We start from the raw sequence: 26230 nt of genomic DNA, 5'->3' as shown, positions 1-26230 counted from the left end.
CAGAGACAATCATAGAAACAGACAATATGGTAACCAAAACTATTATTATCAAGGGAGACAGAATAATTCCAGACGTAACAGTTCAGCGCACAGTTACGATTCAGGGAGAAATTCTCCACCACGTGACCGACAAGAAAGAAACTGTGGAATCTACCGACATAACGACAGACCTGAATTTTATCAGAACTGGCGGGATTCAAACAGAGCAGGGCACTCTCGACAAGGTGAATTTGTAGAAGTTAGGTCTCCTAATCCTAATAACGACGCGCGCCAACAAAGAGACAGACAATGACTCGCACAGCAGGGAGCCCCGTGCGCCAGCTGGCTCAGAGAAAAATAACATAGATGCTAACCTTGAGAAAAATCCCAGTATTCTTTACCGACATATACCACACGATGATTCCGTTGAAGCTGGAGCTCTGCATAGTAGTAAGAGTAAAGGCTTGCACCACATTTCACATGTAAAACCGTTTATTGAAAGATAATCTGCTTTTTAACTTTGTCTTTGCCATATAATTTTTCACTTTACATTACCAGTATGCTTCGTCAGACTTAGAATCTGTTAACATGCAACAATGTTTGAAGTTAAATATCCAGTCAAGAACCAAGAGAACTTATTTAAACAGAAATTACGAATGCATTGTTATAGTGAACAGACGACACAGTGTTGTTATTTGTACATTCTTACTTGTTAGTTGCATGATCACGTAACGACTATAAGGTTCACATACTTAGAACATATACTGGTACTGCTAATGAGATTTTAATGCAACATTTTGGTTTACTTGAAAATACATTCTGGATTTAAAGTACTTTCTGTGAGATACCAGATGACACAGTGGTTAATTTATGTGACAGCTACACGATTTTATCACGACGCTACTAATGAGTGACCATTTACAATGTTGCTTTTGCGGTGTTGCTGTTTTATACCTGCACAGTTTTTCTGTATTATTCTGGAAAGTAAAACATATTTTAGTAGTAAATTTTGTGGTGTAGCTACAATGAGACAGCCTTTTCCGTAGCACAACAATATGTTACATTATAGTACTTTCTTGATCACGGTAAGGTACGTAATAACTACGATATCTATATGCAAAGAATTTCACTTTCGTTTATGATGAGGTAAGTACATTGACTTCTGCAGAACTTAGCTTTCGGAGGACGATAACTACGACACTTCCACAGAGATTATATTACAAGACGCACAGTTTAGCGCTACAGTACACGTATTTGAGTGATTAATTTTGTACTTAAAACATTTATTTTTAAAGATATTTGAAGTACAATGATACAAAGTTTTTCCATGATACATTTCATTCCATTGCAATAATCTGTAACACCTGAGGGTATAATTACATTGATCCTCAGGGGGGTACACGCTTACTTTGTGTACATTTGTGTGGCAAGCACAAGGAGCCCTAGCTAATATGGTATTTGCTTATACAACTTTAGATATCGGTACCATATTCCTCTAACACAGAATTACACAGCTATCTGATTGTTTAACAGAGAAACAAACATTTTTTTTTTACTATGTCAGTGACAGATATTTATGCAATTACACAGTTGGATAACTTCACACTTATGAAATTGTATTTCGTCTGTACTTTGTGAACTGTTCATATGTTTTCGGAACCATTGTGATACTGTGAGAGCTCTGAATGATGTATTTGGTATGGGATCATGATTTTTGAAGTACGTTTGAGGTAGATGACGCTATTGAAATGAGCAGAGAATTTTTTTAGGTTTTGAAATTATTGCAGAAAGCTACGACGATTTTGAGATTTGACTGAGGTGTTATGATGTTATTATTACGACGACGATGTGTATTATGCTGTTGAGGAATGTTTATTATGATATGTATTTATTATGATGAAATATTGAAGACGTGATGATGAATATGTGTATGTATGTGTAATAAGGTAAGGAATAAGGAGTAGTGGTTAGGGACTCCAACTTGCGAAAAAGGATGATGGAAACCAAGAATCGTACTTTTAAATAGTTATGAAATGTGTGTAAATGTGTGAATGTATCACAATGCCGACTAAAATTTTTTGGACACTATTATATTTAAAGGATTTTGTTTCTACACATTTGTAACGCAAATTCTCGACCTGTGAAATTTTATATGAGACTGTCATTGTAGTGCAAACTGATGTCGTAAATATTTTGGTAAGGAAGGTATGTCACCTTGACAGCTGAGAGATAGTCGTCTGACAAAAGAAAGCCATTAGGTGGAGAAAGAAAAAAAAAGTGTCATTATCCTCGCTATTAACATTTCTTTGTCGAAAGCATCGCAAATATGACATGCTCAAACTTGAAAACATATGATAACACTATGGAGCTCTTAATTTATGATATTTACTGAAATGCCTAATGGAATGACGAGAAATATTTTTATGTCTATACACCTGATTATGACTACTGTCTTTCTAGTTGAGAGATTTTTTTTACTACCTTATGAAATGTCATATGGCTAATGAATGATGTTTCATGCCTTCCTTTGTACATATTTGCTCATTTTGTTTAATATCTAGTTTCTAGCTGCACTGCAACATTGGTTGAAATAAAATTTAATAGATGTACTAATATAGATATTTTATGCCTACAGATCCAGTAAATAAAAAAACGAGGGAGCACAAAATGACATTTCCCTTCACAGGAATTGCATACATAATTTTTGTCAATGACTGGGTACCTTGATTCGTACATAAATCAAGGTGATTCATCACTCTAGTGTTAAGATGTGACATAGGTATTAAACATGGCCATTTTTACTGTAATAGTTTTTCTGCTTGAGCTTTGTCATGTTTAGATATAAGTTATTGCATTTGCTGCTGCTGTTTGCCAGGCATAATGTTACTGAATTTGACTTTGTATTACTCTGTTAAGCTAGTTTTACTACTGATTTATTTTTCTTGTTGCTGAACATTGGCTCATATTAGTTGCAATGTTGCATTTGCTTGGTAATTTAGATTTACTGTAGCTCGCTTTGCCAATTTCCATTTTTTTGTCATTGCTGTTTGTGTTAATTGTTTTGTGCTCCTGCATTGCCTCGTCCCTTAGTTTATCATCTGAGCTCAGTAGATTTAAGTTAGCTTAAGATGGGGTAGGCTATATGAGAGAACGAGTTGTGATGAATTGGAAGAAATGCATTGAGAAGTTATATAAAAAAGATTTGGGCCAAAATGAGTATTGTTCAATGAGAAATAATTATTTTGAAAGAAGTATGAATAGAATACAGAAAGGAGGTACAGATAGGCCTTTTTGGGAATAATGATGAATGGAGGGAGATCTCAAAGAAGTAAAGAAAGTTTTGTTTGCAAAATACTGCAGTAAAACAAACCCTGTCCTTTCCTTTTTTATTATTCCGCTATATGTTTGTGTATCCTCGTGTATTTGTGTTTTTCCTGTCTTTATGAGTTTAGCTAATAAGATTTATGTTGTAGAATTTTTCTAGTACTAAGCTACATTCACTATGATGAGGAATACTGTTATCCTCAAATATAATTTGCATTAATAATATGTTATTTTCTTTGTAAAGATGTTTATAGACATTATTAATTCTGTTTTGTTTCAATGCTCATGTGTGAAATTAATGTTTCGAAAACTATACTCATTATTTTATATATTTACTTGTGTCATAATTCCTGTAACACTGATGTACATGTTATTTCGATTCTTCTGTAAAGCCTGCAATACCACAAATGTTATCTGTATTGTTATGTTCTTTAATGATGTATTTTGTACCTTTGTTATTGTATTCTTATGTTATAAAGTTGTAATTGACACCAGTTCATCAAATTAAGTAACTTGTAAGTTACATTTCACTACACACGTTTCTGTTGGTCATAGTATATGGACAATATGTGAGAAGTAGGGACTGTTAGTGTTTCCACGTGTGTTAATAATTCAGCAAGGGACTGGATGACAGCATTGCTGGTTCTAAGGACAATTCCAAAAATTTTGTGAGTGCACAAGTGGTGGTTTATGGACTTGCTATATTGTCCGCAAGACTCTTCGACGGTGATTGTGCAGCTGTACAGTTGCAACAGATGGCTGCTGGCCATCTCTACAAGGACTACAGTGGGTCTGCGTCTTTGATGGCCCACCAATACCGTAATCTCTACCAGGACTACAGTGGGTCTACTCTGTGATGACCTACCTACCAATATTCTTCAAAACTTCGACTGACTCTGTGGTGGGTTTGCTCTGTTGTGACCCATTACCTGTCTGCATGTCAAGAGTCAGCACTGTCTTTCCGTTGGAAGGACAACACTATTTCTTCAAGACTGCATGGAAATCCACTACTTCTGTGTGCATTCTCTTTTACTGCTCAGACATTCAGAAAAACACTGTGATGAACGATCAGGACTGTCTTTATGGACTGTGAGAAAATTTTAGCTTTTGACCAACATTGTATGAATAAGTGTGTGCATTTGATATCTTTGTTATTGTAATTATGAAAAATTTTATCAAATCATTATTGGCCACTGCCCAAAACAATTTGTAAAATTTTTTGTGGGGAGCATGGGGGCTATGTAAGTAGGCTGTTTAGGTTTTCTTCATTGGTAACGCCATGTAGCGCTCTGTATGAAAATCACTGGCTGTACTGTGTGCAGTCTGTGGCTGGTTTGCATTGTTGTCTGCCATTGAAGTGTTGGGCAGCTGGATGTGAACAGCGCGTAGCGTTGGGCAGTTGGAGGTGAGCCGCCAGCAGTGGTGGATGTGGGGAGAGATATTGCAGAATTTTGAGAGCGGACGATCTGGATGTGCGTCCATCAGAAAGAGTAAATTTGTGATACTGTATATCATGAACTGATACATATATGATGACTTTTGAATATTATTAAGGTAAATGCATTGTTCGTTCTCTATCACAATCTTTCATTTGCTAACTATGCCTATCAGTAGTTAGTGCCTTCAGTAGGTAGAATCTTTTATTTAGCTCCCAGTATTGGCGTTCGCTGTATTGCAGTAGTTCGAGTAACGAATATTTTTGTGAGGTAAGTGATTCGTGAAAGGTATAGGTTAATGTTAGTCAGGGCCATTCTTTTGTAGGGGTTATTGAAAGTCAGATTGCGTTGCGCTAAAAATATTGTGTGTCAGTTTAGTGATGATCAGAATAAGTAAAGAGAGAAATATCTGAGTACGTTCAGTTCTGCTCAGTTGTATGAAAATCAAATAACGTAAGAGGTTTATCAGCACTGTAATTCACTAATTTTTCTGAGAGGATGTTTCATACTACACAACGCAGCTTACACGGCACAACTGCGCAAACAACGGGTGATTGTACTACGTACATCACATGAGCATAATACGTGGTAGGATGCATAGCGTAAACATGGCATGTACCTGTGCACTGTTTGCAAGAAAATCAAGTTACAGTCCACTTGTATTGCGTATACGTTCATGTTGTGCACGTCAGTTTTGCAGAATTAAAGTTCCTTCCAATACCGATACCTCCCTAACGAAGCATTTGCGGACGTATGTTCATATAACATTTTTTGTTCAAAATTACTTATAGCATTGACCTTTCCTCCCCGAACACCCTGTATAAAAAAAATGGCTCTGAGCACTATGGGACTTAACATCTGTGGTCATCAGTCCCCTAGAAGTTAGAACTACTTAAACCTAACTAATCTAAAGACATCACACACATCCATGGCCGAGGCAGGATTCGAACCTGCGACCATAGCAGTCGCACGGTTCCGGACTGAGCGCCTAGAACCGCGAGACCACCGCGGCCGGCACCCTGTATAGGCAACAAAACGGAGGGCTCTGATTGGTCCAAACGACAAGGAGGCGCTTTCCTGTCAAGGTAACGGAGTGGCAGTCGGCAAGCGACGACAAAGATGAGCGGTTGCGTGTCGGGCGTACATCACGGTAGAATATGCCTTATCAGATAAATCGTGGCACTCTTTGGAATTTGTTAAATACAACTGTCATTCTTTTGGCGCGACACGCTAGTGTAAGTCCGATGTAATCTGCATACGTGCAGATGGATGATAAGTGATTGTGGGAAAGTGTTTAAATCATCACAAAGGAAATAACCAGAATTAAAAAGGAGATCCCTTCAAAACATGTGCGCGCTATTGTTCGACTGCTAACTCCTGTCAGACTTCATATCATTCTACGCCCTTACAGCCAGATCTTGAGTCCGACGAGAGCTTCTACTGTGCAGAGGGTACATCATGAACTGAAAGACACAAGTCAGTGTATTTCTGGTATCTACAGCGATATACGACGCCGTCCGGGGCGGCCGAGCGGTTCTAGGCGCTACAGCCTGGAACCGCGCGACCGCTAATGTTGCAGGTTCGAATCCTACCTCGGGCATGGATGTGTGTGATGTCCTTAGGTTAGTTAGGTTTAAGTAGTTCTAAGTTCTAGGGCACTGGTGACCTCAGAATTTAAGTCCCATAGTGCTCAGAGTCATTTGAACCAGATACGACGGATGTGCGTCTCTCCACCAGCAACCTAGCCGAGTACAGACGATCCATCACGAATAGGTTCTGTGACGGGTCATGCTAACGCAAGGGGAGTGTTGAACCTTGTCTGGTTTTGGCTCTTGCGGAAGAATATGCTGCCATTCCTCCACATACATTCAGATACCTGCCTGAAAGTGTCCATAACATAATTGAAAACGTCATAAAGGCAAAGGGTGGAGATACCGCCTTATTGATGTCCGGTACTAGGTGTCCGGATAGTCTTGACCGGGCAGTGTACTGTAGTTGGACGGTGGCCGGCCGCGGCGGAAGGAAGCGATGAGGCAGCGCGCCAGCTCGACACTCGGCTGGCCCGTGACGTCAGGCGATCTATTTCAGCGGCCCGCCGCGTGTAACGTGAGAGCGATAAAAGTCGGCCCCGCCGTGATTATTTTAATCAGCCGCACGGCGTCGTGGCGCGTCGCGACGCCTCGCCGGAAGCAGTAACAGCAACATCCAGCGCGGGATTTATGGCTTGTCGCCGAACGCGTCGCCCGCCGTGGCCCAGTTCCGACGCAGCGTCCGGCGTGTTATTCACGGGGGTAATTGTCCCGAGAGGCGCTCCGTCGACACCCACTCGAGACGCCGGGGAAATGGGCCGGCCGGAGAGAAAACATCGTTGGCTTTTAAACGAGTTGCGCAACAGATTCAAGAGCTCCCGGGAGCGGCGGCACCGACCCAGCCGACAGCGTGAAGCGTGACAACTCGGACGTTTTTATGAGGTGGGCCAGTACGGATTCGTCGCGCCCGTCCCGCAGAACAACATAAATTTCAACTTAAGATGAATAGATACAATTTTCAGTACGTTGAAAGGTACGATACCTCCGTTCTCAGAGCTGCCGTTGTGTCGCGTGATGTACCACTCGCATTCGCTGCGATGTGCGGCACCTGAGACGCATCACAATACATATTGATCCATTTATTTATTTGCTAGGGATGTGCGCAACCTCGAACGATCAAAATAACACTAAAATGTGCTTAGAATGTAAATCATTAATCCCAAAAATTGTGGTATGAGCCGTTCGCATGCAAAACTGCTTCTTATCATTAAATGAAACAAGTTTACTCTTACCAGCCACCGTTTTATTTATTTCCACGACGCGTTTCAAAGGTTTAAACCTCCATCGGGTGGATTTACATTGTTTAGTATGACATTTGTATGTGTGTTGTGTTACGATTTTTGCAGGAACTTGTGGCACTGCCTAGTGGAGAAACAAGACACTATTTCAGAATATGGTTTTGGATTTCTTCTGACAAAAAATTAAACTGATATCTAATGGTAAGCATAAAATAAGTAAAATAGAGTACCTCCAGTGGTCACAGGTTCCTATTCGCTGTCGTAAGACATCACATGTATACTGTCAAAAAATGGCTCTGAGCACTATGGGACTTAACATCTGTGGTCATCAGTCCCCTAGAACTTAGAACTACTTAAACCTAACTAACCTAAGGACATCACACACATCCATGCCCGAGGCAGGATTCGAACCTGTGACCGTAGCGATCGCGCGTTTCCAGACTGAAGCGCCTAGAACCACTCGGCCACTCCGGCAGACTATACTGTCACATTTGTAAACAAATATGGCGTCTGTAATCTGCTGGGTGCAAGGTTCGTATAGCAGAAGAGAAGACATAATCGCAAAGTACATAGAATATACATCGTAACACCATTATTACAGAATAATTATTTAAAGGATTTGGAGGTGTTAGTTTTGAGGTGTCGAATATATGTGTGTGTACTTCAGGTGGCATGTAAATATGATTTTGACCAGTTAAAACAGCTTAACATTCGTGCTCGTTTATACAATCAGGTGAAATGTTAAAATGGCTTAAATTTCATACTTGTTAATAACAATGAATTGAAATGTTACAGACTTTAAGTACAATAATCATATTGGCTACAGCAGTAAAATTATACATAGATTACAATATTTGATTGCGATTAATAGACAGATGTGAGAGGTTGGAGGCAGAAGGAAAGGAAGACAGAGAGAGGGTGGATAGAGTGATTGTATTAGAGCAAACATTTACAAGGCAAGGCGTCTTGAGATTACATGCTACATATATCAGCTGCCTAAAGGTTGGGGTAATACATTGGTTAATGCTTTAAAATACGCAGATAAATATACAATTTGTGCCAGTATTTGATGTACATATAGTTTCACTTAAAAAATTTGAATTCATGATCTAACGAGAGCACTTCATCACCGATTTCGACCAAATTTGTCAGAAATGAAAGTGACATAAATGAGAGTTCCTGATGGCCAAGCATTTGGTGTGGGGAGGGAGAAGCATCAGCCCATTACGTTAGCTTGGTTCCCAGGCAGCGGTTGGCGGAACGAAAAAAAGCACATAAGGCGAGGGTCGTAAGGTGGAGTCATTCATAAACTCTTTTTTATCGTCCGGTAAAGAATTTTATAAAAAACTTTCAAAACTGATATCTGATCGAGAGAGAAAAAGACACATCATCCCGATAACACTGCATCAAAATACATTCTATTCTTAAGATTAACTGCCCTCGCCATTATTTGGCGAAATGACGCGTCACGGGCAGAAGAAAGAGAACCTTTTATGAAGGTAAACCAAGTTTTTCTTTTTAATAGTAACTCTACAGAAACCAATACTTGACAACCAATGCTGTACAATCGCAATAAAGTCATGAGATGTTCAGTTGACTCTTTTATTAGAACATGTTAAGCGTTTCGGGATTACACCCATCTTCAGACATCCGTTACAAAAAAGTAAACAGCACTCTCAACACGTCTTAACGTTACAGAACATGAGATCTGGTCATATGAGTTACATACCACAAACTTCAACTCCTTCCTAACGAACCAGGCGTACAGCCCTGACAACTCAAAGAAAGTGTCGACCAACATATGACTGCGACACCAGCAGTCTTGAAGCAGAGCGTATACTGACGCTAAACAAGTGAACTAGCAGCGAAACGCCCTCGGTAGGGGGCGCTGCATGGTCACGTGCTCCATGCGTTCACATGTAATTTAATAATAATATACTCAGAATGTAACATCTAACAGGGTGTAATTACGACTAGCAATCGTAATAGTACTTCCATACACGTTAAAACTAGAGAATTTTTTAAAAAAAATTTAAAAACTCCATAATTTTTTACATTGCCGTACTGTGTACACACTATGTACACTCCATAATTTTTTTCATTGCCACACTACGTACACAATGTAAAAAATTATGGAGTTTTTGAAAAAAATTTATTATTAAATTACATGTGAACGCATGGAGCACATGACCATGCAGCGCCCCCTACCGAGGGCGCTTCGCTGCTAGTTCACTTGCTTAGCGTCAGTATACGCTCTGCTTCAAGACTGCTGGTGTCACAGTCATATGTTAGTCAACACTTTCTTTGAGTTGTCAAGGCTGCACGCCTGGTTCGTTAGGAAGGAGTTGAAGTTTGTGGTGTGTAACTCATATGACAATATCTCATTTTCTGTAACGTTAAGACGTGTTGAGAGTGCTGTTCACTTATGTTTTGTACTTTTTTGTAACAGATGTCTGAAGATAGGTGTAATCCCGAAACGCTTAACATGTTCTAATAAAAGAGTCAACGGAACATCTCATGACTTTATTGCGATTGTACAGCATTGGTTGCCAAGTATTAACATAAAAATGATCGAAGGCCTCAGACGTGATTTTATGTCCTGTATATTTTACAGAAAAGATGTAATTGCAAAAATGCGGAGTTTGTAGCATGTACAAGATTGCGGGAAAACCTATGTTTCACTCCTTTTCACGACGAATTTCACCCCATCATATGTAAATCATCAACTACAAAAAAAATATATATATATATATTTTTACATGAAGTTCTCGTGTACACCCATCCCGGAAATTTATTTACAATTGCAGATATTCCTTTGCCTTTATTTACATGTCTTTTACGAAAATATTAATAAAGCAAATATATTGACCGTGATGTAGGCTTATTTGCAGTGGAAGTAACGTAAAAACTGAAAATAAGAGTTTCCGACCGTACGACTCTCGGATTATCGTTCCCTATTCTTACCTGGCGCCAACCGCTCCCTGGAAGAAGGCCAATATTAATGACTCATGCCTCGCCCGAGTCGGGACCAAAATGCTAGGTTTTCTAAACGTTTGGCCATCTCGATCGCCCACTTCTGTCACTTTCATTGCTGGCCAAGCCCAGCATTTGCCACAAATTTGATCGAAATCGGTAATGACGAGTAGGCGCTGTCTCCTTGTAAGAGGAGAACTCTGGTAACGTAAAGGAACAAAGTATCAATATAATACGGCCAACAACACACACATTTCAATGACGTGACATACTGCTATACTGATCTCTGTTCAAAATAATCACGCTACTGTACTGGTAATATTACACAGCCGTTCAGCCTTCAAAGTGCAGGTGTGGTCAAAACAAAGTGAAAGAGAACAACATGCACATCTGACGTAAGACACTTTTTCACATTCAACATCATGTCTGCTTTCAAGCAGTTCAAACGCCATTCTAATTAGCTTTTCAAACGATGATATTCGAATGTCAGTATCCCAGCCTGCCTTTTGCCAACATTTGTAAATGTAGCTTCAGCCAGATGTGCATAATGTCCTCATCCACTTTTCTTTGGCCAGCTCGTTGAACTCACACGTCTAAACACTGAAGGCTGAACATTTGTGTAAAACTATAAGGACAGTGCAAAAGGCTCGTTGTTCAGATAGAATATTGGTTATAAGTAGAGGGAAACAGTGCAATACTTCAAAACACTGATATATGTCTGTTTTTGTCCTGTTGGTTCAAATGGCTCTAGGCACTATGGGACTTAACATTGGGGGTCATCAGTCCCCTAGACTTAGAACTACTTAAACCTAAGGACATCACACACATCCATGCCCGAGGCAGGATTCGAACCTGCGACCGTAGCAGCCGCGTGGTTCCGGACTGAAGCGCCTAGAACCGCTCGGCTACCGCGGCCGGCCTTTTGTCCTATTATGTCGATATTTTGTTTCTTCGTGTTACAACAGTTCCTCTCTTAGACCTCGAATAGGTAATCATCCAAATGTGTATCGTGGTAAGACTTGCAGTTTTGCATGCGAATGGCTCATGCCACACTGATTGGGATGAACGACTTACGAGGGCTGTCCAGAAAGTAAGTTACGATCGGTCGCGAAATGGAAACGACTATGAAAATCCGATAAAGCTTTGCAAAGATGTGTTGGGCAGTGTCTCTAGTATGACTCTAGGTAGAATTATGTCGCTCTTTTCATTCCTGAGCTCTTAGTGAGCGCTTAAAGATGTTATAGAAAATAGTGTCTCCCGCCAAGTACGAGGGCCTGGTGAGAATTTTCCTCTGAAGCTATGCAACCAACAGTACATAACTGTCGTGCGGTTTATTCTTCAAGACAATTCTCAGCCTCATTCTGCAGGGCCAATGAAGATGTTCCTGCATCGTTTCAATTGGAAATGTTTGGTTACCCACAATACAGCCCGTAATTGTCTCCCACTGAGTTTCATCTCTGCTCAAACGAACCCCTGGCTATGAAGACAACATTTTGGTACAGACAACGAGCTTTAGGCCAGCGTAGAGAGTTGGCGGAAAGCACTGGCGGCTGCCTTCTATGATGAGGGTATTGGAAAGTTGGTACAACGCTACGACGAATGTCTGAGTCAGAACGGCGACTACGTAGAGAAGTAGCTGAAAGGTGTAGCTAACTGCTACAAATGAAACATTTCTGATTTTCACTGTGATTTTCATTCCGCGATCAATCGTAACTTACTTTCTGGACAGCCCTCGTATATACCGAGCAGAGGCCTGTTTACGTGCAGGATCAATAACGTCATCAAGACGGGAGAATAATTCAAAATTCAAGACGACGCTGGCTAGGAACTAAAAAATGCAAGACAGCACTGGTGGGAAATTTAGAAACGTAATAAGCAATAAATTAAGTAAAAAAAAAGCCGATATGGACATTACCGCCCTCCTCCTTTATTTTATTTATTCCTTGAAACTGCCTTCTGACTGATTGCCTCATTTTAATAGTTCGCTCTGCTTTGTTGGAGCAATCAAGCAGAGCAACTATTAAAATGAGGCAATCAGTCAGAAGGCAGTTTCAAGGAATAAATAAATTAAGTAAAAAAAATTTAAATAGCCCAGTCATGGTTTGTATATGGCTCCCTCTCCTTTCCGGCCAATCACAGTGTAACATTAAATTGATGTGTAATAATACCGTCAATTAACGTTGTTATTTGACTTTGTGAAACAGGGAAACAGGCGATCTGCACGTTAAAATATGTGGATAAGAACCCTAAGTCAAGACCAAAAAAAATTCCTGTATTGATAACTAGTCTCAGCTCATTGACGAGCCAGCTTCTGATCTAAGATACAGAAAATTTCGTATACGATATTTACAACAGCAAAATACATTTAATATTTAAACTTCCATTATATGAAAAATACCATAAAATTATTACTTAATTCAGTGTATGCCACCCAACAGGCATTACATATAGTCATATTTTAAGACGAATCGCTCTTGTTGTCATATACATACCGAAAAATATAACAGATAGTGAAAAAAAAAACAGACGTATAAAAGCATACTTGGTAGGTCGTCCTACCTACAGTAGAAGATCGTCATGGTAACATAATTTACAACATTAGCCATTTATCACATATATCTTCAGTGCTCATATAACCTAAATACCTTCGGGCAATTGTCGGGATGGTTCCCTTGAAAGGACACAGTCGATTTCCTTCTCCATCCTTCCCTAATCAGATGGGACCGATGGCGTCGTTGTATGGTCCTCTCCTCCAAATCAACCAACCTACCGCCGGCCGGTGTGGCCGAGCGGTTCTAGGCGCTTCAGTCTGGAACCGCGCGACCGCTCCTGTCGCAAGTTCGAATCCTGCTTCGGGCATGGATGTGTGTGCTGCCCTTAGGTTAGTTAGGTTTAAGTAGTTGAAAGTTCTAGGGGATTGATGACCTCAGATGTTAAGTCCCATAGTTCTCAGAGCCATTTGAACCATTTTTCAACCAACCAACCTCATTGCCTATTAGTCATAACATATAATGCTGGTTATACTTGGCACCTATACTTCAGGCTACAACATTACGTAACTTCAGCTGTTTGCTTCTTTTATATGAACACTAAAATTATAAGTTATCGTACTCGATACGTCATTATGTAATACCTAGACCTTCTGGTTCATTTGGGTTATATTTTGTCTAAGTCTTCTGCATGCTGATTTTCGAATATGATTGACTTCACGAACATACGAGGGTTGACTGAAAAGTAGTGCCTCCACCTTCGTGACTCTTTAATAGTTGGCAGCATTGGTATGCGGCAGATACTGGTTTATTCCTCAGCCTCTTCTCTACTGCTCCAGTTGGCGGGAAGCCTTAGCATTGAGCGATTGTGTTGTTACAGTGGAAAGTATAGAACCCTGCGCAGACGGTCGATCAATGCGATTTAAGCAACGTGCAGTCATTGAATTCTTGACAGCAGAAGGTGTCGTCCCAAAGGAGATTCATCAGAGAATGAAAGCAGTTTATGGTGATCGTGATGATGAATGTACTATGGAGTATCGCCACAAAGACTCGCCCCAGGAAAAGAAATTCAAAACGCAGCCCTCAGCTGAAAAAATCATGGCCACAGTGTTCTGGGACGCAGATGATGTTATACATGTCATGTTATACATGTCATGTCATACATGTTATACATGTCTTGTCATATGTCATATTTCCTTGATCGTGGAACAACAATAAATTCAGAGCGTTACATCACAACGCTTTGAACTCTTGAAACGACGGCTAAAAAAGGTCCGAAAGGAAAAGGGAAATGATTTCCTGCAGCATGATAATGCCAAACCACACACTTCATGTGCCACCACAGCAGTACTTCAGAGACTGAATCTCACCATCGCACGGCATCCTTCATACAGTCCAAATTTAGCACCGTCTGACTTCCATCTGTTCCCGATAGTGAAAGACGATCTGCGGGGACATCACTATGATTCTGATGAAGACGTTGAGAGAACTGTGAGACTGTGATTGTGGAAACAGTGTCGACTTTTTCCGTGACGGATTCAGAAAACTTGTTCAACGTTGGCAGAAATGTATCCGACTGGCTGGTGATTATGTGGAAAATTGAATATTGGTATTAAGGATCACATTCTAAGGATTATTTCTGGGTTTAATTTATTAAAATATTCCCATACAAACCCAATTAACGAAGGTGGAGGTATGACTTTTCATTCAACTCTCGTACATTACAAAGTAAACAAAAGTAATTCTTGTATTTTGATATGTATCGTACGTGATATTATTTGATGATATATTTTATAATAGATACCTAGGCATAAGGCACAATGACTATATTCATTAAGTTCGATCTTTGCAGCCGTCATTAATGTAACAAAAATAGCTCAATTGTACCACTTAGGTTTTATCCATCTATTTATTAGTTTGTAATTAAAGTCACTTCCAGTCTCATTAGTAATTTTCTTCATTATTCGATATTATGGATTTACAATATTTTATAATTGGCACCGTACATACTTTCCTATATTTTAAAATGTTCTTCTGCTTTCAGTTGTGACCGTACATTAATTACCTCCTCTTTCAGTATGTCCTTGTTTTGTGTTACTTAACGAACAGTTTATACTCGATATAAGGTTACTACAGATTCCTAGAAATTGATCATAATTCATTACATCTAAGATACCGTAAATATGCTATAAAGTTCGTTACGCTATAATTCTTTGTTTCATTATAGAGCCACAACTGTATAAAAATATTTGTTTGTTAGTAGCACCACTTATCAGAAAGTGTTTCCGTGTATGACGCTTTACAGTGCTCAGTTCTCTGACAGCGGTATTGCAGGTAGTTCCTTATTCCTGTAGGCTGCGTTCTGACTGGTGCAACCTACTAACATCCACACCACTGTCAGTCGCCTTGTAATAAAACATACTTGTGGCAATACGAGCACTGGATATACAATGAAGGAAAAAAATTGCAACACCAAAAAATGATTAATGTAGAGTAGTGAAATTTCGGGAATACATTTGTCCAGGTAACATACTGATTGACATTGTAGGACCAGAGGTTAATGGAAGCGCGAGATAAGCCTTTGCAAATGTGAAATGCTGGTATACTAATCACGGACGTAAAGACCAGAATGATGAATACAAGCATGAAAATGTGCATGAATTATGTTGTACAGGTACCGGGTGTCGGCTTTTGGGATGGAATTCCATGCATGTCGCACTTGCTGGGTCAATACAGGGAGGGTTAATGCTGTTTGTGGGTGATGCTTGAGTAGCCGCCTGATGATGTGCTCGTTTGTAGACAGATCTGGTGAATGAGCAGACCAATGCAACATGTCAACATTCTGTGGAACATGTTGGGTTACAACGGAGATATGTACGGGCGAGCGCTACCTTATTGGAAAGCACTCCCTGGAATGCTGTTCATGAATGGCAGTACAAAGGGTCGAATCTAACTTGCAGTTAAGGCTCGTGGGATAATCTCGAGAGTGCTCCTGCTGTCGTACAAAATCGCACCTGAGACCATAACTTCAAGTGTAGGTCCAGTGTGTCTATCACGCCTACAGGTTGGTTGCTGGCCCTCAACTGGCTTTCTTCTGACCAACACACGGCCATCACTGGCACCGAGGCAGAATCAGCTTTCATCAGAAAACACAACAGACCTCCACCCTGCCCTCGAGTGAGTTCTCTGTAGACACCACTGAAGTCGCAAATGGCTATGGTTTGTGATGAGTGGAACGCACGGCACAGGGCGTCTGGCCTGCAGCTGTCCTTAAAGTAACTGATTTGTAACAGTTCGTTGTGTCATTGTCTGCTCAGATTGATGCTGAAGATGCATTACGGTGAGCTACAGCCATACGTCGAACACGACGGTGTATCCTCTCAGTAGTGCCATGTGGCCATCCAGAGCCCAGTTTTCTTGCGACCATACATTCTCGTCACCACCGCTGCCAGCAGTCATGTACAATGGTTATATTCCTGCCAAAACTTTCTGCAGTATTGCAGAAGGAACATCGAGGTTCTCGTAGCCCTATTACGTGACCTCGTTCAAATTCAGTGAGGTCTTGGTGATAGCGTCTTTGTCGCCTTGAAGGCGTTCTTGACTAACATCAGCTCACCACGTCCAATCTAAAAGATAAACAACGCTCTCGACAGTTACACCGCGTATTTAAAGCTAACCTGATTTGCATCTTCATAATGCTAGCACCGCTCTTATGCGACTGAAGTACAATTTGAATAGACATTAACATTCAGATGCAGAAACACGCCTACCAAATTTCGTTTATATCACACGGTTCCTTCCTGACGCTGCAAGTTTTTTTTTTTTTTTTTTTTTGCCGACCGCCGTGGCCGAGCGGTTCTAGGCGCTTCAGTACGGAAACATGTGGTTGTTACTGTCGCAGGTTCGAATCCTGCATCGGGCATGGATGTGTGTGATGTCCTTAGGTTACTTAGGTTTACGTAGTTCTAAGTCTAGGGGACTGATGACCTCAAATGTTAAGTCTTCATAGTGCTTAGAGCCATTTGAACCATTTTTACAATGTTTTTGCGCCACTGTGCATATGACATATGTGGCTAACGCTGTAAATTATGTACCCATGACCACCTTCTACTTCAGGTAAGATCATAGCTTGATACCGCCTACAAAATACACTTTGGTGGGTCTTCATTTTTGTCACATTCCTTTTATGTTGTTCACTTTTTACTTGACAACAAACAGCGATGCAGCTCAACAGGTTATGATGATGTGTTATGTCTGATAGCTGATACACTCTGAATTCGCTAATGATTTTAATTTTATGTGTGACATAATAAAAGTTTAAATGTTTAATGAATTTTCTTATTGTTCACTGCTTACACCTAATTTTCTGTATTTTAGGCCTGAACATGGCTCGTCAATCAGCTGTAACTAGTTAACAAATGAGGAATTTTTACGATATTGACTTAGGATTTTTATCCACACGTTTTAAATGTTGTCAGTTCAAAGTTATCCAGAAAAAAATTACATAACCTTTAGTCACTAAGGTACTTGCCTCAAATTGAGCGCGATCACACACACACACACACACGCACACGCACACAAACACACTGCAAATATACATTGCGTAAAGTAGTTGCACCTCTGTATTTCGCCTCTCTCTTGTTGTCACACACAACGTTGTTGTCACTAACTCCACGCAAGGGTATTAAGTTTACCTTGCAGTACAAAATGTTTTCATATACTGATGATAATGCTAACTCATGGTATCATCCAGTGGAAACAATTGTCTTTGGGAACTTTGTGGAGTTTACTGCACTTGCTACAGCATGTCATCTATGGTAGGGATCTACTACAGATGTCAACTGCAAGGTGTTAGTGGGTAAATGGTAAACGGTAAGTGGGAAACGGTTAGTGGCAAACATAAACAGAAAAAAGTGAGTGATAATTGGTTCTACGGTTAAACAGTTAAATGGTTTGTTATGTCAGTTAGATTATGTAATGCTGTACTACATATAGGCGGAAGGGGGAGGGGGAGGAGGCAGGCCAGAGTGTTTAAATAACAAATAAAGAAGTAACGAAACCATATAGATGGAGGCAGTGTTCACCCGAAACATCTGTCGACCGAGCTTAGTGATACGTGGTACTTACTGGAATTAAGGAAAACGTGGAAGAGAGGACCCACCAATATCACTTTCTTTTCGCACAACCTGTTTATTTAACAATATATAACCATAAAATTTTCTGCAGTCCACCCGTTATCGGGTGAAACAGCGGTGTTTACTACTGCGCTGGAGACAGTCTGCCTTGTTAAATGCCCTTCTGCAACACATGAAAACTATATAAGCACCATTTATGATAAGAGTGATTCAGTTACTCAAAACAGATGACTTAACATTTAATTTGAAAGCTGTATGTGGAAAGATTCAGGGTTAAGATGCGCACCTGTGCTCAAAGGTTAAACAAATCAGCAAACAATATGACAATGATAAGGATTACTTCAAAGAAAACAACCTCTTAGTTTCAATCGGCAGCCAAGGTGCGACTGGATCCCAACCCGTCCCTTCTGACGATTTTATTTTGACTAAAGCCCTGGTGAGAGTTTGCCGTTAATATTTTGAAAGTTAAACGGATTGTCAGTTATTAAGACCGCTCTGAAGGAAAGTCTTAAAACATTACTTGTGAACACTTATTGCAAGAGAACTCACTCGGCGGAACCACAAAATCCAGCTAAACTACAGCAATAATTACGCGGTCTTTCAAACACAGCAATGAACAGCTTAGTACAACAGGTTGCCCAGATTATAACTAATGACTGGGAAACGCAATTACAATCAAAGACTTGAACCGGATTAACATCTAAATCTAACCAAAAGGTCCCTCTTTTGTTTAACGGCAACCTGTGCCTTAGTACAGTTGTTCAAAATGTTCAAATGTGTGTGGATTCCTAAGGGAACAAACTGCTTAGGTCATCGGTCCCTAGACATACTCACTACTTAAACTAACTTATCCTAAGAACAACACACACACCCATGCCCGAGGGGGGGCTCTAACCTCAGACGGCAGCGGCCAGTACAATTGTTCCGGCTGTACTTACGACCAGGAGCTGATCCATTAGAACATTAATGATCGGTTACAAGACAGAAAGGAAAGGCAATATAATAGCGGGACAAATTTTCAAACGACAACTTGTGTCTTAGTACAATACTCGGCCTATATTTACGACCAAAGAGCCGACCGAGTAAAACCCTGAGCGTTGGGTACAAAAATGGTTCAAATGGCTCTAAGCACTATGGGACTCAACATCTGAGGTCATTAGTCCCCTAGAACTTAGAACTACTTAAACATAACTAACCTAAGGACAGCACACACATCCAAGCCCGCGGCAGGATTCGAACCTGCGACCGTAGAAGCAGCGCGGATCCGGACTGAAGCGCCTAGAGCCGCTCGGCCCCAGCGGTCGGCGGTCGGGTACAAACCAAAAAATTAAGGAGGGCAGGTAGACAATGACACAAATCACCACAAGGCCTACAGAATGTTATTCCCCTTTATCAGCAAGTATTTCCATGGATCCATGGTGTGTCGCAGCGGTTACTCCGTGGTGCCGATGAAAGCCAGGTAGAAGAGGGCGGCAGCCAGGCAACGAGCGGTCGTCCGACACGAATGCTGCCAACCAACCGACGGGATGTCGGCCTGCTGCTTGTAGTCGATGCTGACCCCGGTGAAGTACTCCGGTATCTTCGCTCTGCGCAGGCCCACCTTGCGCAGCTCGTGGCCTCGGCCGCTCGGACCACGTGACCACCTGTTGTCGCGACGCGACTTCATGCCCCGATATATCGGCAATCAAAGACCTTCTAAGGGCACAACCCACAGATACCAACTCTTCCTCATAGATATTGGCAATGGGGCCGCAAGAGGGATAGTCGATACTACACCTGAGCCAGTGGCGCCAGACAGAACAGTCTGCTAACTCAGTGGCTCCACGGCTCTATTAGTGTACTGCGTACGACACCAATATTAAACTAAGATTGTTGTGTGACCTTCATATAAAGTTGTTTGTTGTGCTAAGAGCCAAACTCTAAAATTCCATTGTTAATAGAAATGACCAAAATCGATACAAGTCAAGGTTTCTTTCCATAGATAAGAACCATGAGGATCTAATATCGAACAACATCTCATGTGGGAATCACATCGTCTTACACCTCACGAAACCTCACCATAAAACTACTAGGGTCGTTCCGAAAGAAAAGGTTCCTATTTTTTTGTGGTGACTATGGATGTCCACGCCATACGTCGTTGGCAATGTGCTGCTGTTTGAACCTTCCTCTTTCGTTTTCAGGTGGTGCCGTTGTTCTGCGGTAGGTGGCGCCAGCAGCGGAGTGTTCCAAAATGGAATCTGTGGACGCAAGTATAAAACAGCCATGTGTCATTGAATTCGTCGCTGCTGAAGAACTTGCACTGATTTAAATCTATCGACGCTTGCTAAAGGTGTGTGGAGACGATACAACAGTTGTGAGCAATGTGAGGCACTTTCAAGGTGGTGCAAAGGGTGTGCTTGACGAGGACTGCCCGGTCAACCCTGCATAGCTGTCGTTCCTCACAATGAATAGCGTCTTGATCAACTCATCTCTGCTGATCGGCGGATAACGACCAGAAAATTGTGCGTAAAGCTGAATATCGGCTGTAATGCCTTGGAAACAACGTTGCAACATCTTGGTTATCGCAAACTCTGTTCGAGACGGGTCCCGCGGATGCTGACAGAAAAACAGAAAACTCATGGAATGGAAATTTGTCAGGATCATCCGGACCAATATGAAGCTTACGATGACAATTTTCTGAACAGTATCGTCAGATAAAACGTGGTGTCACAACTACGAGCCGGAATCCAAAACACGGTCCACGGAATGGCGACACGCGAATTCTCCGTCAAAGAAGAAAATTACGTCACAATCGTCTGCAAGCAAAGTGACGTGCACAGTCTTCTGGGATAGCCAGGGTGCGGTTCTTTTGGATGCCCTGGAGCCTGGAGAAACTGTCAATTCAGCACAAGACGACACTGACAAAGCTGAAAACCCTAATTTCCAGGGTAAGGCCAGAGAAGAAGACTAGCTTTCATGTGCAACATGAACGCTAGCCGCATAGCAGTTCTGCGACAGCTCAACTCATTGCAATATTCCCCTGGACTGCCTTACCACATCCAGTTCCGATTTAACGTCTTCAGACATTCATCTCTTTGGGCCTCTGAAAGCTAGACTACGCAGAGAAAGCTTTTTTCAAAGCTGTAAAGAAGTAGCGTCAGCTCGTTTCGATTTTCTCAAGCGCGGCATGCAGGCTCTGGTCCATCGTAGGCAAAAGTGCGTAATGAATGGTGGTGACTACGCCGAGACGTGACGGTCTATAGCTGAAATACTGCTGTGGTAATTTATGTATCTCCTGTAGTTTCCATGAATAAAAATAGAAGGCATTACTTTCTGAACGACAATCATAAAGTAACGGATTTGAAGACATGCTAACGAATTTTTAACTTCCGTATGAAACTTGTGATGGTACATACTAACCAAATATATTATCAATTACCGAATAACTACTATTTACAAATTTTCATCACAACATACGTACACTGCCGTAATATATTCAACCATACATATATTCTTTCCAGAGAAAGTACGAAAACCCATGTATTATATCTTTCCCAGGTATTTGTATTATTGCTAGCTCTTGCATGTGTCATATTTTTTCGGCTCTTAAGACTGCCATAGCTTTCGTAAATGGTAGAAGGAAAATTTCCTGCAAACAACAGGAAATCTATGTGTCTTGCAACTAATCCTACTTGCATTGTAAGGCACAAATGGAGAAGCCATTGGTTGAATTTCGAAATGATAAGACATGCATTTGCAAGCATAATAAGGTGGTTGTTGAGATAAAATTTTACACCACTCAAGGAATACTACTGGAGGCGAGCGCACGGCGCCTTTAAATAGCAAATCTGACAGACACAAGGCTCAGTTTGCGCACTGTAGCACACTACGAGATATGCTGACTTCTTTCGCTGTGCGGGCTCACATGACATATCATATTCGAACTTTCCAGAATTTCACGTCATGTTCAACAGTTTTCCAGACGATTTCTCCTTGTTTTAATAACGCTCCATTATTTCAAAAATCGTTCAAATGGCTCTGAGAGCTATGGGACTTAACATCTGAGGTCATCAGTCCCCTAGAACTTAGAACTACTAAAACCTAACTAACCTAAGGACATCACACACATCCATGTCCGAGGCAGGATTCGAACCTGCGACCGTAGCAGTCACACGGTTCCGGACTGAAGCGCCTAGAACCTCTCGGCCACCGCGGCCGGCGCTCCATTATTTATCATATTCAACCATCGCACTATGGATGTAAGGTAATGATATTTTTCTTGACGAAATAATATTTGATGTTTTTATAAACAGCCACTGGCCTTGCCACAGTGGTAACGCTGTTCACGTCTCATCATCAAAGTTAAGCGCTGCTTGGCTTGGCTAGCGCTTGGCTGGGTCATGGTCCGGGTCTGCCGAGTGCTGTTGGCAAGCGGGGTGCACTCAGCCCTTGTGAAGCCAACTGAGAAAATACTTGACTGAGAAGTAGCAACACCGGTCATGAAAACTGACAACGGCTGGGAGAGCGATGCGCTGACCCCATGTTCCTCCATATCTTCGTCTGGTGAAGCCTTAGGGCTGACGATGACACAGCAGCTGGTCGGTACTGTTTGGCCTTCAAGGCCTGTTCGGACGATGTTCGTTTGTTTTGTTCTCATAAACTATTTCATTTTCTTATGAGGCTTACCATTCTGCCAAAGTATTTCACTCTCGGAGTAGTGTAATACGCACACACGTGTCAGTTAGGCAGTGGCAATGCTGAATTTAGTAACAAAGCGTTTGCCAGGCCCCCACTGGTATTTAGTCGGTGGAATGTGGAATTTACGGAATGACAAAACTGAACTCGCAAACTAAGCATTTTACAAGTCTCAATTTGTCTCGAGTCTGTGAAATATTTAACTGATACATTGACAAGCCCTAAACTCCCTGACTCTGCGTTTTGCCGAGCTGGAGAAATATTAAATGCATCAATGCACATGTGCCGACATCTGCGATTCCTGACTGCGGGACGGGACTAAGAAATGTAAGCAACTACTCGAGTAAGGCATTGACAAATCATTCAAACCATCAACGATGTTTTTCTTTCACTTGGAACATGTTGGAAACTCTGCAAAAACATGTAAGGTAACATAATATTTATTATTATTATTATCATCATCATCATCATCTTATAGGATTTCACCTACTGATTACTTGCTGTAATTGAGGCACGTTTTGTTTTTATTCAGTGTCGCAGAATCTGCATCTGCTGGCGTCTATACTTCCAAATCAGAGCAGTGGTTAAAAAACTGCTGCGGCTGCCGCCAAATACCAGAAAATTCGACACGTGCAGCAAGTCTCCACAGAAAAAATTGCAAGTCTGACATCTTACAGTTACTGATTCTTTCTCTTTCTGGAACGTTTCTGATTACCCAGATCGTTCACAAACCCTCGTCCAGTCTTCCCTTTCCTCCCGTACGCATTTGTTATACATCTACATCTACATTTATACTCCGCAAGCCACCCAACGGTGTGTGGCGGAGGGCACTTTACGTGCCACTGTCATTACCTCCCTATTCTGCTCCAGTCGCGTATGGTTCGCGGGAAGAACGACTGTCTGAAAGCCTCCGTGCGCGCTCGAATCTCTCTAATTTTACATTCGTAATCTCCTCGGGAGGTATAAATATGGGGAAACAATATATTCGATACCTCATCCAGAAACGCACCCTTTCGAAACCTGGCGAGCAAGCTACACCGCGATGCAGAGCGTCTCTCTTGCAGAGTCTGCCACTTGAGTTTGCTTAACATCTCCGCAACGCTATCACGGTTACCAAATAACCCTGTGACGAAACGCGCCTCTCTTCTTTGGATCTTCTCTATCTCCTCCGTCAACCCGATCTGGTACGGATCCCACACTGTTGAGCAATACTCAAGTATAGGTCGAACGAGTGTTTTGTAAGCCACCTCCTTTGTTGATGGACTACATTTTCTAAGGACTCTCCCAATAAATCTCAACCTGGTACCCGCCTTACCAACAATTAATTTTATATGATAATTCCACTTCAAATCGTCCCGCACGCATACTCACAGATATTTTACAGAGGTAACTGCTACCAGAGTTTGTTCCGCTATCATATAATCATACAATAAAGGATCCTTCTTTCTATGTATTCGCAATACATTACATTTGTCTATGTTAAGGGTCAGTTGCCACTACCTGCACCAAGTGCCTATCCGCTGCAGATCTTCCTGCATTTCGCTACAATTTTCTAATGCAGCAACTTCTCTGTATACTACAGCATCATCCGCGAAAAGCCGCATGGAACTTCCGACACTATCTACTAGGTCATTTATATATATTGTGAAAAGCAATGGTCCCATAACACTCCCCTGTGGCACGCCAGAGGTTACTTTAACGTCTGTAGACGTCTCTCCATTGATAACAACATGCTGTGTTCTGTTTGCTAAAAACTCTTCAATCCAGCCACACAGCTGGTCTGATATTCCGTAGGCTCTTACTTTGTTTATCAGGCGACAGTGCGGAACTGTATCGAACGCCTTCCGGAAGTCAAGGTAAATAGCATCTACCTGGGAGCTTGTATCTAATATTTTCTGGGTCTCATGAACAAATAAAGCGAGTTGGGTCTCACACGATCGCTGTTTCCGGAATCCATGTTGATTCCTACAGATTAGATTCTGGGTTTCCAAAAACGACATGATACTCGAGCAAAAAACATGTTCTAAAATTCTACAACAGATCGACGTCAGAGATATAGGTCTATAGTTTTGCGCATCTGCTCGACGACCCTTCTTGAAGACTGGGACTACCTGTGCTCTTTTCCAATCATTTGGAACCTTCCGTTCCTCTAGAGACTTGCGGTACACGGCTGTCAGAAGGGGGGCAAGTTCTTTCGCGTACTCTGTGTAGAAACGAACTGGTATCCCGTCAGGTCCAGTGGACTTTCCTCTGTTGAGTGATTCCAGATGCTTTTCTATTCCTTGGACACTTATTTCGATGATGATTAAGTTTCAGAAGTCGTCGTATATGGGTGCAGGTACAGTCTTTCCTAAGGCATGCCTTTTTCTCATTCCATGTTGTAGGATCTGCAAGTAAGAAACTGATCGATCGTTGAGCATCGGAGGCTCTGCAGCGGTTAGCACCCGATCGGCAAAGAAGAAGCTCGCTGAAGGATAAGTCTGATAGGGTAGTCCCTGCGGTTGGTAGAGCCACACCAGGGTGGCTTAGTGGATAGCGCTTCTGCCGAATGAGCAGAAGACCCAGGTTCGAATGCTCGCCTTGTTATAAATTTTCATTCGTCGCTTCAGTCTGCATATGCACATAATAAACGTTAAGTCAATGGCTAATGCCTGTTTCAGGTGGTTAATTCTACCAGGTTTATACACTGCCAGGCAGCATGTAGAGTGTGAGTCTAAATATTGGCAATATGCAATCAAATCAAACTTCCCCAACGAAACATTTATTGCTGCTGAAGCATGTGAACCCATTCGAAAAACGGAATGAAGTTGTCGCTGTAAGCTTCTGCGACATTCAGTATTCCATGCCCATCAAATCTTATAACTGCCATCTGGTTACCGTACAAATTGTAAATAGCCTTTCGCTCCCTGCATTTTGCCCCTGCCACCTTCAGAATTTGAAAGATAGTATTCTAGTCAACACTGCCAAATGAATGTATGACTCCAGGAGACAAAAGAAATGGCAAAAAATGCCAAGTTTTACCACTACATATTACAAAACACTGTCACGAGTAATATGTAAATTTATTAATCTTTCAGGTCGATAATATTTCAATTCTTTTGTATAAAAAAACTTGTTGAAGCTAGCATAGAGTAGTATTAATGCTCATTGTAGATCCACTGACGTATGTGAACATTGTCTGTGCTACTTTTATTTCAAAGAAAAGTTAGATGTATATTTAGTTGTCTGCACACGATTTAAACAAATCAACAGTGCCTTACGTAGTGCCTAGTGCCTATGAACCATGAACCGTGGTCCTTGCCGTTGGTGGAGAGGCTTGCGTGCCTCAGCGACACAGACAGCCGTATCGTAGCTGCAACGACAATTGAGGGGTATCTGTTGAGAGGCCAGACA

The sequence above is a fragment of the Schistocerca serialis genome, chromosome 4, assembly GCF_023864345.2.
Source record: "Schistocerca serialis cubense isolate TAMUIC-IGC-003099 chromosome 4, iqSchSeri2.2, whole genome shotgun sequence".
NCBI lineage: Eukaryota > Metazoa > Arthropoda > Insecta > Orthoptera > Acrididae > Schistocerca > Schistocerca serialis.
The sequence above is the reverse complement of the archived record's forward strand: the minus strand, read 5'-3'. Positions refer to the sequence as shown.